Below are 13,785 nucleotides of genomic sequence, written 5' to 3' on the forward strand. Positions count from 1 at the left end.
AGCCATTCCTGCTCCAACCCCAGCCTTCCTCCTTGTTCTTGCTGGCACAACTTTGATTTTCTCTGGGTGCTTACCCTCTGGTCATCATAAGAATATGACCTTGCCCCAGAGCCCTCCCAATGTCCGTCATGGTTGTCTTTTCCTTCTTGCCAGTGATTAGTTTGAGTAAAACTAAGTCCTGGCCAGTGTGGTCAGAGAGTTGGCAGCTGGGAGGCCTCCAATATAGATTTTTCTTGCTCATCAGAACTGCATAGAGAAAAATGTCTATCTTCTTCAGTGAACACAATTGTGTCCTCATGATGTATAGAACTTGTGACCCCAAAGGGAGCGTTTTTGGCATCTTGAAGTCTCAGAGTGGAAAGTTGGAAAGGACCTAGGTCTTTGATGAAGTCCCAATGCCAATGACTTATCCAACCACAGAACTATCCTTCCCTTGTGCTATATGTTGTGTGAAGCTTTGTTTTCACTATTTCTGGTTGGGTCTTCTTTGTTACTTGTTGCTGAAAAGATCTTAAATGATACATGTGGGTCAAGGAAGGACTTGTTGAGAAGGTGAATTTCAATCTGATATATGAGTTCATGAAGGAATGAAGTTTTGTGAAGACCTTGGGGTACGGGAGGGGGGAAGAGAGCATTCTAGGCAGTGGGAACAGCAAATGCAGAGTCCTAGAGTTGGAAGCAGGCATGATGGGTTCGAAACAATGAGAGCTGACCACTAAGGCGGTATGTTGAGTGATGGGAACATACATGGAAATAAGGTCAGAGAGGTAGGACATCGCCCACCCACACAAGGAGCTTGGTCTTCCCCCTCTCCCCCCAAACTTTTCTTATTGTAGTAAAATAGAGGAGCATTAATCTACATGCAGTGGAAGCCACTGGAAGGGCAGTTCCATTTCTTTCATTTCTCTATCCTCTGCACCCAGCATGTAGTTGAACTAAATTCTAGCTTACAGGTTTTTAGTTTGATCAAAATAATTCCAATAACAGAAAGATCACTTGAAAGTGAATATTTTTCTCTAATGCTCCAGTGTAAAGAGATAAGACCTTTTCCTTGACAACAGGCAAAGGGGTTTCTCACAATTCTTTGATCAGACCCAACTTCAGAAACTAAGTTTACAGGTAAAGAAAGTCAGGAGCACGTGCAAAACTGCAGATATGATGACTGCTAATTAGCTGCATCAAATGACTCTTGGCATTCCTAATTTTCACCTTTTTGTAACAATTCAATTCATTCCAAGGTTTTACCAGAGTAGACAGGCATGAAATGAATTCTCCACGGTAGGTTACCAATGGCAGAGAAATTGCGAGCTCTGAAATGGCTGGAAGAAATCATATGAGCTCTGGCTCTTGCTTTTCCCTAAACTCTGTGGATTCTGTCAACATTAATTCTGTGAAATATGTAGGCTGCACTATTTGGGAGAAATGAACAGTTTTTATTTTCTCTAAGCCTTATCTGTATTCCATCTTTTCCCCAAGCGCCCCTGTCTTGGGGAGGGTATTCACTAGTGGGCACGTAGAGTAGTGGATGAGAACTAGGAATCAGGATGGCTGGGTGCTAGTTGGGTCTGGATGTGGGGAAAAGATAACGAGACAGGGGGTTTCAGCTGACAGTGTGCTCTTTGGAAATCAGTAGTGTGATGGGGCTGCCATCATCTGACCTGCTGAGTTTTTCTTCTGCTCTCATTCTCTGATACTTCCCCATATGCCAGCCGCATGTTACTGTTTGCACTCCATTAAAAAAGTCATACTATTTCCTCCCATTGGGTCTTAAAATTTTTTTTAATTATTTATTTTTGAGAGAGAGAGAGAGAAGAGAAAAAGAGAGAGAGAGAATCAGAGAGAGAGGGGGACAGAGAATTCCAAGCAGGCTCCACGCTGACAGCAGAGAGCCCCATGTGGAGCTCCAACTCAGGAACTGTGAGAGCATGACCTGAGCCAAAGTCGGTTGCTTAACTGACTGAGCCACCCAGTTTATCATGTTTAGCTCCCTCCTCCTCCCATTGGGTCTTTTAAAATGCACCATTCCTTCTACCTGGAACATCCTTACTCCGATTCTCTGTCCTTTAAAATGCAAAGCTTTCTCTGTCAAGCTTCCTGTGTTGGGCATAAACCTTCTGTGCCTTCTCAGATTCTCTTGAGCACCCCCTTCTTTCCCATGTGGTTGCACACTTTCTGGATAATGTCATCCCCTCCTTCGCTGGCATCCTTATGAGATCCCTGAGCTGGTTGGAGTCTGAACTGAAGCCCCGGACTTGCATTACCTTTATGCATCACATGCTAAGCCCCTCCCCTTTCAAACTTCTGAGGCTGAGGCTGAAAAGTCCTACTGTTTGGATATGGGATCTGGTTTCTTGATTGGATGCTGAGGGGCTAGAAGATGCACTTGAGGTATAGAGGAATCAACTCAATGTGGGGTGACCCTGCACTAGTGGAAGCCAGCAGATTAGAGAGAGGAGCAGGGTCAATAAATTTCAACTCTTTTTGCCCTTTTTTGGGTTGCCCAGAGATGTAGTTTGTCTTCGCGAACTTTCCAGAGAAATCTTGCAAGGTGAGTAAACCTGCCTCTTGAGTTGCCAGCTATGTGCCGCACTGTACTGTGATGTTCAGTATCTTTCTTTATTTCACACCCCCTTTCTCCCCTAACCCTTAATACCCTGGGCTTGCACCTCCTAAGTGGCAAGACTTTAATTCTTTTGGGACATCCTTCTTCTTCTTCTTCTTCTTTTTCTTCTTCTTCTTCTTCGAAAGAATCTTAAGGATTTTTTTTTCATGTTTATTTATTTGAGAGAGAGAGAAAGAGAGAGAGAGAGAAGGGAAGGGGCAGAGAGAGGACGATGAGGATCCAAAGCAGGTTCCGTGCTGACAGCAGTGAGCTCATTACAGGGCTTGAACTCACGAGTTGTGAGATCAGGACCTGAGCCAAAGTTGTTTGCTCAACCGACTGAACCACACAGGTGCCCCTTGTCTTAGGATCTTCTTGACCTCTTCCCACATGGCTTTGTTCCTTTACTGTGGGACAGAGAAGCTCTCTTAACCCATATCTTCTTAACCTACTCTTGGATTGCCCAATGCTTTCCATTTCTTCTGCAAACCACATTCTGAATGCTCATTGCCAGTAGACCTCTTGCTGGAGTCTAGATGCACTAATTCTCCCACCTGAGTTGTATGCTTATCAAGAGTCAGTTGGGAGCACTTGGGTGGCTCAGTTGGTTATGTGTCCAACTCTTAGTTTTGGCTCAGGTCATGATCTCATGACTCCTGAGTTTGAACCCTGCATTGAGCTCTGTGCTGACAGCGGGGAGCCTGCTTGGGATTCTCTGTCACCCTCTCCTTCTATCCCTCCCCCACCTCACACCCTCTGTCTCAAAAATAAATAAGTAAACATTGAAAAAAGGAGTCAGTTATACTTTCTCTAATTTTGTGTACACGATGTCCACTTATTATTATCATCGTATGATGTAATTAAATGTTACATAAGCCAATACATTATGGATGTGAAAATAATAAAAAGGGTTGTTTCTATGAAAATCCAGTTGAATAATTTAGATTTTAGGGAATGCTGCTTAAGAAGGAACTAGAATCAAATGACATGTGGTAAGATAATTGTAAAAGTTTAGGGGAACTCTGTAGCATCTAGAAGGACTCTAATCATATGGCTTTCCAAGTATGTTTAAATTCTTATTCTACTTTAAAAACAAATCCTAAAACTAATTATCAGAGCTGATAGATTATTGGTGTTTTCTCATGCAAGAAAAAATACACAGAATGCCGATTTGTGGACCAATAGTTACAGAAAAGGCCTTGGCCCTGCACCAAAAGATTGGCCTCTCTGAAAGCTTTACAGCAGTTGATGGATGACTTTTACGTAGGAAAAAGCCGTGCTACCCAGGCATTGGGCCCTGGAGTGCACAAATTACCTGTGGATCAATCTGCTGCTTGAAAATTTACAGAGGAGTTAAAGTCACTTATCAATAGGGAAAATTTTCTTAGGGAAAAACTCTCCAATAGAGTTGAAACAGTTCTAAATTATAAGGTGTTTTCCAGAAACCATGGTAGAAAAGGTGAAGCGAGTGCCAGTATGTATGAAGTCCCAGCAAAGATTCTCAGCAGCTGCCCATGGCAATGCTTCTGGAATTCCAAATTCTGACTTTTTATTAGTGGCAAAAGTAAAAGTCTCCAAGATTTAAGAGATATAAATTGTTTTTTTCGAGATAGGAACTCTTCACAAAAATCAGTGTTGACAGACCCTGAATTATTCTATAAATTGATATTTTTTTTGCCCCATGAATTTATTCATTCTGTGAGGAAACACTTGAAGAAAATAGACATCTGGGGGTGCCTGGGTGGCGTCCGACGTCAGCTCAGATCATAATCTCACGGTTCGTGAGTTCGAGCCCTGTACCAGGCTGTCAGTATAAGGCCCACTTCGGATTCTGTGTCTCCCTCTCTCTGTGCCCCTCCCTGCTTGTGCTCTCTCTCTTTCAAAAATAAATAAACATTAAAAAGAGTTAAAAAAAAAGAGACAATAGACATCTGGAAACCTAATTCCTTATCAATGTTTTTCAAATTGTGGTCTTGATTCTAGTGGGGGAGGATCATAAAATTTACTGGGAGAAAGATTTTAAAAAATGAAATAGAATAAAGCAGAATGGAAAATATCAGTGTGCATTGTGTGCTGTGAAGGCATTTCATGAGAATTGTTCTTCTATGTATGTATGTGTGAGTGTGGCATGTATGTTATACGTGATAGGAAATTTCTAACTGTTGTAAAATTTCTTTTGCCTTGTATTACTGGCAAAAACTTTGAAAGCCTGTGTTATAGAATGTTTTGGTTATGAATAAAGAAAGTGATTTAAATAAGCGCCAGGTTTTTATAACAGAATGCATTTCTTTGTTCCAAGGTAGGGATCAAGGGGCTATGAAATGTTTTTAAAAATAATATTGGAGTTTCATTTTAGGAGAAACAAAAGACAAGAATAGAGGTTACATACAATCATTAAAAATTGTTAACATTAAAGGAGATCTTTTTTCTTTTTTCCCCCCAAAGTAGCAGTTAGTGGGGAGTGAAACTCCCAGTTCGACATTTACTAAATCTCAGAGAAGGGAAAAATGTTGCCTGAGGTTGACAGTATTGGAAAAACTCTGAACTACAAGACAATAATTAAGAACATGGTTTAGTAACCTATCCCAGACAAATTGGCGGTTCCAATGATTTACAGACAGATGATATATAACAATGAACTAATGATTTCTATTTATTGCAGTATAAACTTAGAATCAGGGAAGAAGTCCTTCAGGCTATGACAGAAACAGACAAGTCAAAAAACGAAGAATACAGGGAAAAGGATGTGTGATATCAAACCTAGAGGCCAAATCTCATCATTCAGAAGCCAAAGCGGCCCTGGGAGGAGTTTGTTATATTGAATTGCTAGTCAACTATGTTATGACATACAAAAAACGTACATGCTTCAAAAATATGCTCCAAAACCTGTGTTTCTTTTTCTATTCAACTTTCAAACATTGATTTTATTAAATGAATTAATATTATGTATATTAAATGAAAGTAAAAATATGTACAGTTTACATGCATCATTTTGATGATTCTCCATTTTAATTGACTTTCCATTGATGTGATCAATACAAGGTTTTCCACTGGCCTTGTTGATCTTTCTGCCTTTCATGCTAGGGCCTGATGTCACTGAAATGGGCAGATTCTGGATTCAGACCTCCTGGTGGGACCCTACCTCCCCAAACCACCCACTGATGAGACCTTGGACACGCAACTCAGTCTCTCTGAGCCCGAGTTCTCCTTTTGGAAGGATGGGGCTGGGATATCATTCAACTTCATTGGATTAAAGCCCAGGTAATGTATGTATGTAAAGCTCTAAGCATAGGGTCAGGTACACAGTAGATAATCAATGATAGTTTTCCCCACTATGATGTCTTAAATTTACCATAAATGTAATCAGTATTATCTTTTATAATTTCAAAACATTTTTTCCAGCATAAGTTTTAGAGTGCCTGGCATGGGCTAAACATCATTCTCCTTGCTCCCAGAATCTCAGGATTTTTCTCAGAATAGTAACAGTCAAAAATGATAACATTAGCTTATGTTTTCATGGCATTTTATAACTTTTAAATTCCACATGAGTGACACAATAGGCCTGATTTTCCGGGTTTCATAGTTCAGGATGACAAGACTCAGAGAGGTTAATTTACTCACCCAAGGTCACCCAGCTCGTGGATGGGGAGAGAGGACTGACCCCAGATACCCTGACACCAAGGCTGGTTCCTTCCAACCAATGTTGTCCTGTGTATAGTCCCGTGTGTGAGCTAACGATGCGCCGCATGGAAAAAGCAGCCTTCCCTGAGAACCTGGAAACTGGTCCAACTTGGAGAAATCTCATTATCACTTTTTGAAGCTTTACCCTGACGGCATGTTAAGTTGTATAATTTTTCTGGATTTGGATCTCGGTTGGGACGCTGGTGATTGGCACGTACTGTGTCTCATTCGGGAAAAATTTCCCTCAACCCATATTAAAAGACTGGAAAAGAAAAACAAAACAAAACCCCTTTGAATAAAAGGCATTTAGGGACTGTACTGCTATTTGACCTACAAAGAGAATGACAATGATTCAGTAAGTTTATTATCTAATTTTTTGTTTTTAAGACCTAAGGATTTATGCCATCTGGACCCCTTGATTGGTCTCTGTTCAGTTTCTCCATGAAGCCCCTTACTCCTTTTAGCCATAGCGGAAATAAAGCCCACAGCTGGGCTTTTCTTATTGTCCACATATACAACAGTTGCTGACTTTTTTTATTATTATTATTTCGGTTTATTATTTCGGATTTCGGTTGCTTGGAAATTTGTGACGTTAGTGATGTTTGCTACTTTTTATCTTGATATATATTTTTTAATCCCATCTAAATTTTCTACATTGTTGGCTGGGGTCAAATCATCCTGCATTTTTGCTGCTTTGTTTGCTTTCCCAGGCCTTCCTAGATTTGGAAAGCTTAATTTATTCTTTTCTCTGTTTTTATTATGCTCACTTTCACCCTTAAAAGAATCAAAATCTCATCCAGAAACAACTTGCTGGCTCCCTCCTAGAATTTATATGGTTTTAGGAGAGCAGCAAAGTGATTTAATAAAACGGAAGTTCTTTTATGAAAGTGTTTTTGCCATTGTCTGTGTTCATTTCTGTTCTGGTGTTTTCACCCCGTCACACTACAGCATGAACCCAGCTAGACCCGGGTTTGAGTCCCCAGCTCCTTTTCCATTCTTGTGTGTTCTTAGGGGCCTGGAAGGAATGTTTCTAGGAAGGAATTTCCCATGTCCTCTCCATTGTTTAGGGTGGCCTGCTCTCTTCACTCATGTTCTAGAATGATCCCTTGCATATGGCCATTTAGGGAGTGGTGAGGGAAAGTCAGGGTCAAGATAAACACAAGGAGGAAGGAGTAGGAGCATTTAGGAAAGACTGTTTCCCTCAACAGCACACAATCAGGTTAAACACAGAGGCAAGTGGGGAGGATTTGGGTGCACCTCAAGTCCACAAGAGAGGTGGTTAGAGCTTAAAGTTAAAAGCCGTGGTTTTCCAGAATAAAGACTCCCCCAGATCTTAAGGACCCAAACCATTTGGGGTCCACCTATCTTCACTTGTAACTTAGAATTAACATTTGTCTTGAAAATGCACCACGCAGCCTTTTCTGGAGGATGAGATGTTTAGGAATTTTTCTGCAGTGGTAGACATTAGTGACTCTTTTTGTATATATAGAGCCTTTGAACACCCTTCATCTATTTGGAAGATTCCACGCTGTAGAGTTTATTCCTCCTAAGGTAGAAACCAGAAGTCTCTTCCCCAGACTCCCTTATAGCTTTGGTACATTCACGTTAGCAAAAATCTCTCTGCAGGGGTGCCTGGATGGCTCTGTCAGTTAAGTTTCTGACTCTTGGTTTTGGCTCAGGTCATGATTTCATGGTTCGTGAGTTCAAGCCCCACATCGGTGCAGAGCCTGCTTGGGGTTCTCCCTCTCCTTCTTTCTCTGTCCCTCCCCTGCTTGCTCTCTCTGTCTCTCAAAATAAATAAATAAACTTCAAAAAAATTTCATAAAATCTATCTGCAGACGGCCTGTCAATTAGAAGCCAGTGTACCCAAAATGTGGGGTCCCAAAGAATCCGTGCTGTGAGGATGGCACAGATGTATCCAGGATCCAGGGACCACAGGGGCCGCAGGGGTGGAGTTCCTGGTGGTGGTAGAGGCTGGGGGCCAGTATTGCAAATTATAGTGCTCTTTCTGTGGGTTTCTAGCTGCAGTGGGGTTACAAAGTGATTTGGGTTTATTCCTGGGGGTGTCACCTTTACTTGGTTTCCACAGTGATAAGAACAGAGCTGCTCATGGAAACTCCTAGAATCAGTAGCTAGTTGTCCCATGAATTTAAGTCCCGAGCTGATCAGACAAGATTCTGCCAGATGTAAGTCCCCAGTTCTATGACAACACACAGGAGGGGCATTCTAGCAGCCAAAGGGGTAAAGACAAAAGGGCAGGGAAAGAGGCTTCTAGGTGGAGGTGGGGGGGGGGCGGCAACAAGAGCAACAAGAGAGAAGAGAAAGCTCCAAACCATCTGGCCAGGAGAAAGGTGAATGCAAGCTGGTGGCCTAGAGGGCTTCACATGGGCTTCGGGCTGTGCTCTTGCGGCCTGTTGTGGTGTTGCATAATTATTGACATGGAAAGTTGTTTACAGTATGTTCTTAAATGATAAAAGCAGGTTACAGAGCAGTAAATGCAATATGAAATGGTTTTTGTGTAGTATAGATGTACATACACATGCATGCATAAATGTGTGTATTATGTGTATGTATGGATAGTTATGGTATATACACACATAAAAATACTTAATATTAGGTTGTTATATCACAGGCGACATTTAAAAAGAATCTTTTTAATTACCTAGAGTTGATGATTTGCCTTAAATGAATCTAGATTATTTGTGTAATACAAATAAAAGTTAAAAGAGAGAAAAATAACATGTTCCTAAGTTGTCCTCAAACACATGACACTTTATTTCACTGAGGTCTGTTGTTGGATATTGGGTGGTGTTCATTTTTCCCTATTCTAAAAAATGTTGGCTTTAATCAAGTGGCATTTTGTTGGTTTATTCTTTCTCTTTTTTTTTGGAAGTATCTTTGAGGGGCCCCTGAGTGTCTCAGTCGCTTAAGTGTCCGGCTTTGGCTCAGGTCATGATCTCACGGTTCGTGGGTTCGAGCCCTGACAGCTCGGTGCTGACAGCTCAGCGCCTGGAGCCTGCTTCGGATTCTGGGTCTCCCTCTCTCTCTCTGCCTCTCCCCACTCACACTCTGTCTCTCACTCTCTCTTTCTCAAAAATAAATAAACAACAAAAAAAAGAAAGGTATCTTTGATTACTGAAGTGACTTGGTTTGGCTGTTCTATATCTTTTTCAATATATTTTGAAGGAAGGAATTTTTTTTTTTTTTTTTTTACATTCCCTCTCTCCTGCTTCTTTATAAAATGTCCTTGAATTTCCAGAATAGATGAAGCTCCAAGGTAAACTGGAACTCTAATTTTCTGGACATTCATGAAACGAGATAATACATGCCAAATTGCAAACGGAGCATAAGTGTTGCAAGGTGCTCTCTCCATCCTTAAGAAAAGAGAACACTTAACACAGAAACTAAAGATGAAATACCCAAACTGAAAAGGCTCTTTAAAATAGCAGACATTCTACATTTTCTCACTTGATCATCAAAACAAAACCAAACTAAACCAGAAAGAATATTTCTTTACTACACGTTCGTTTTGCCAACGCATTCCTTTATATTAAAAATGAAAAGACCTTAAAATACCCTAACAGATAGCAAAGCCTTGGAGAGCAAGTTTACATGCAGGGCTGGAGATATTCATTAAAATTGTAATTAGACTCACAATTAAATTCATTCACAGTAGAAACTTTGCTTGTAAGTGTTGCTACAGGAAGAAACCTCCGTCTGAAAATTAGTTCAGCAGTCTGAGCGATTTTAATTATGCAGAGTTGATTATCGCTAGAGAAGGAAACCTTTATTGCAGCCACAGAATGAAGACCTTCCCCCCAACACTTTTTTTTTTTTTTTTTTTGGTTTCCTGAGCTAATATGAGGTCCATATTTTGATATCCAAATGTTTCTCTAGGCAAAGAAAATGTGAGAAAATTTCCACAGCAGGACAGCCGAAATTCCAACATGGTCCCCGGCTAAATAAGATACGCAACACTACACCCTGCATCTTTTTTTCATCATACGCCTCGATCCTCGTCATTTGGTTAAGGGAAAGGCAAGGAGACAGAAATAGCATTTATTTGACATTTACTATGTGCCATCCTCTGTGACCGGCAGATTCTTTTCCCAGGTCCCCGCTTTGGATCGTTGTTCCATTTCACAGACGGAGAAACTGGTGAAGGGGAGGTGAAGTGAGTGTCCTAGAAAGGGAGCTGCATTTCAGCATTTCTCTTCCTCATTCGGTGCCCGCTCTCACACGCTGTGTTACCCTTCCCGCCGTCACCCGCTATCCTAGCAAGTGCTTGCACGCCAGCCCTGCTTTGAGCCGTGAGTCCGGGTGAGGCTGAGGGCAGCACTTCTACAGGCCCAGCCCCACTCCTCACTTTGGCCCAAACCTCAGAGGCTGCAGGACTGTGCTGGGTAGAGTGGAAATGGGGTGGAGGAGGCAGCGGGAAGATTGCCCACGTGATTTGGGAAAGTCACTTTGTCTGTCTGGAGTTCCATTTCTCCTCTGTAAAATGCTTGCTTGGTATGGGAGGCCCTCAGGGCAGCGAGATTCCAGGATTCCCTGATGTAGGAGTGTTGGCAACACTGACTCCATCTTTGGCCTTCCATCTTGTTCGTGCCAGAGCAGTGACCTCCCTTGGGGCTACACGTTCCAGACCCCTTGGAGGTAAATGTGTGCCTTGACCGGAATGCAGGGAGGCTTGTTCTCATCTTTCCTACAGTTATTCAGATATCTAGTAGAGATGACATAGTTTCTGCCCCTCCCCCGCTCCGGCACACGGATGGCACCATGAGGTCTGTTAAATAGTGAACTCTTTGACCTCACTACAGTGACTTCTGCACCTGCCCTTGTTCTACAAAATCTGTGGACTAAGTTCCTGACTTTGTGGAGAACAGCTGGATTGTCACCTGCCCCACCCCCTCGGTCCGTAAGTTAACTTGAAAAACTTTTTGAATGTTTTATTTATTTTTAAGAGAAGGGGTGTAAGTGGGGTGCAAGTGGGGGAGGAAGAGAGGAGAGAGAGAGGGACGGAAGATCTGAAGTGGGCTCTGTGCCGACAGCAGCAAGCTGGATGCGGGGCTCAAATTCACTAACCTTGAGATGGTGACCTGAGCCGAAGTCGGACACTCAACCGACTGAGCCACCAGGTGCCCCAGTAAGTTATCTTAAGTAAAACTCTGTAAATGGAATGGAGTTGCCTGCTTCGTTTCCAGGTCTCAAAGTGACGTCTCAGTTTGGAAGATACTTTATGGTCCCTCCTCCACCTTCTAATATGTGTCCGTTGAACTTTCAAAGCAACCGCAGGCAGAATCTTGCTGAAACTCGAATGCCTCTCCTCCAGAGCCCAAAGCCCTGCAGAGTGCTCCTATTTCTAAAAATAGGCTGGCTCAGTCTGTAGAGCATGCAATTCCTGATCTCAGGGTCCTGAGTTCAAGCCTCACTTTGGGCATAGAGCTTACTTAAAAAAAATATTTATGAAAGTGTGAAGCAGTAGAGAGGAAGAAGTTTAATGAACCCTCATTTACCCATTATGTGGATTTAACAACTGTTTACATTTTCCACATATACCCACCGCATTGGTGGGTTGTGCTGAAAGCTAAAGGAAATTACAGACACAGTATCATTTCAACCACAAATAACTTCAGCATACATCTCTAAAAAGCAAAGGTCATTTTTCTACATAATAGTCACAGAATTTTCACACCTAATATAATTAATAATAATTTCTTCAGATCATCAAATAGCCAGTTCACTCTCAGATTTCTCTAATTGCCCCCAGATATTACAGCTGGTTTGTTTCAAGGAGGATCCCATCAATGCCCCTACATTACATTGTTTCTTGTGTTTCTTAAGTCGTTTTTAATCTCCTATAGTCTCCCTCTATTTTTTTTTTTTCCCCAGGACATTGACTTGTGGAGGAGTTTCAGGAAACTGGGGCTCATTGTCCGGTTGAAAGTTTCTCTTTCTGAATTGTCTGATTGCTTCCTCATGGTGTTAGCTTTCTTGTTCTGCTCTAAGTCCTGCCTAAGCTGAAAATTAGAACTAAACACTGAGTGGATCCAAGATCAACATTTTGTCGAGAACATGTCATGGACGATGCTGTGTCCTGCATATTTAATCACTTCAGGAGACAAGTGAGGCAGTGGTAGCTTGGCCCCACCTCTGGAAAGTTACATTCCCTTTGTCACCAGCTTGTAGCCTGTGAGTGATACTTTGCCATCAGGTCAATATCTAGTTCCCCATCAATCTTTCGGCTACACGTCTTAGCATCATTGATAATCCTTGCCCTTATCAGCTGACCAATGGTGATTATCCAATTCTGTATTTCCTTTTGATTTATTAGCTGACATTCTTCCACACAAAAGTGTTTTCTGGAAACTCATCTTGACAAAAGCATGGTCTAGAACCCCAAGGCTGGGCTCCTTGGCTTCTTGCATTAAGTCTTAAGCCGGGTTTTAACTTAATTGGCCTTAATTTGGATTTGAGCAGAATGTTTCTCAGGATTGCTGGATTCAGGATCCCTGCCTCAATAAGCTTGGCTTCCAAGGAAACAAAGGCAAGCCTGGCTCATATAATTGGAAGAATTTCCTTTTTCTCTTGAAAACCAAAGAAACACTAGGAAACAGGCAATGCAGTGCCTGCAGAATATTTTGAAAGTATACATTGTCAACGAAGTTCACATAGAATTGTAAAAAATTGTCTTCCCCAGAACAACTTTCTTCTTCAAGTTGAACTGTTAACTTCTGACATACCACATGCAGATGTGTTAGCCATATTCTTAGGAGACACAGACTAAATCAGCTTGTCTCTGCCATCTTTGATGCTAGCTGGAGGCTGTCTTCTTGTCTTTTCCTTGTGAGTTATAGGCATCTTGCCTCACTCTGCCCCAAAGCTCCAAAAGATGTGAAAATTTATAGGCAACCAGGGCTTGAGTCTGTGGCCCATGATGATATGAATTCCAACCTTTCGGAGCTTCCATGAAACAACCAGTGGGAAAGACAAAAACTTCTGTAAAGTGATACATATGTAGGACATCAATTCAGTGGATGCCTCCACTTGATTGATGATGTGCAAGCAAGAAATCAGTGAGAGCATGTATTCCTGAATTATCTGGGCTTCAGACCTCCAAATCTTGAATGGAGAGCCTAGATTGAACTCTGAGATATACTCTGAAGGTCAGAAGGAAAATAGAACTTTGATACAACCAAAGAATCTTTGAAGGGGTGCCGCATAAACTGTTCAGTGCATTCTCTGAGATGGTGTGGCTTGAAGTTAGGCAGACCTGAGGTTCCAATTTCCAACCTTTACCAGCTGGGTCAATTTATTAGCCTTTAAAAAGTGAGTTGCTTCATTTGTCTGTAGCTGGAGCCCCATGTGAGCGAAAGTTGGAACTCAGAGATGTCTTTGTGTATCTGATGAAATCATGGGCCTGTCATGCTAGGAATCACTTGGCATGAGGCATTTTGGCCCAAGGGAAATGAGAGCAGAGGGTTTTACAGATGCTTGAGTAT

At 41.8% G+C, this 13,785-nt stretch overlaps 1 long non-coding RNA gene across 1 annotated transcript in view; it reads left to right on the forward strand.

Annotated features, from left to right (window-relative positions):
- Positions 1-13,785, forward strand: part of LOC121037878 (uncharacterized) — a 62,306-nt gene that overhangs the window by 17,805 nt on the left and 30,716 nt on the right. Inside the window, exon 2 of the long non-coding RNA XR_005794044.1 lies at positions 5,687-5,863. This is a non-coding gene — a long non-coding RNA (uncharacterized LOC121037878). The remainder of the gene's footprint in view (positions 1-5,686; positions 5,864-13,785) is intronic.

The sequence above is a fragment of the Herpailurus yagouaroundi genome, unplaced genomic scaffold (genome assembly GCF_014898765.1).
Source record: "Herpailurus yagouaroundi ecotype Mexico unplaced genomic scaffold, PumYag 28, whole genome shotgun sequence".
NCBI classification, from domain to species: Eukaryota; Metazoa; Chordata; class Mammalia; order Carnivora; family Felidae; genus Herpailurus; species Herpailurus yagouaroundi.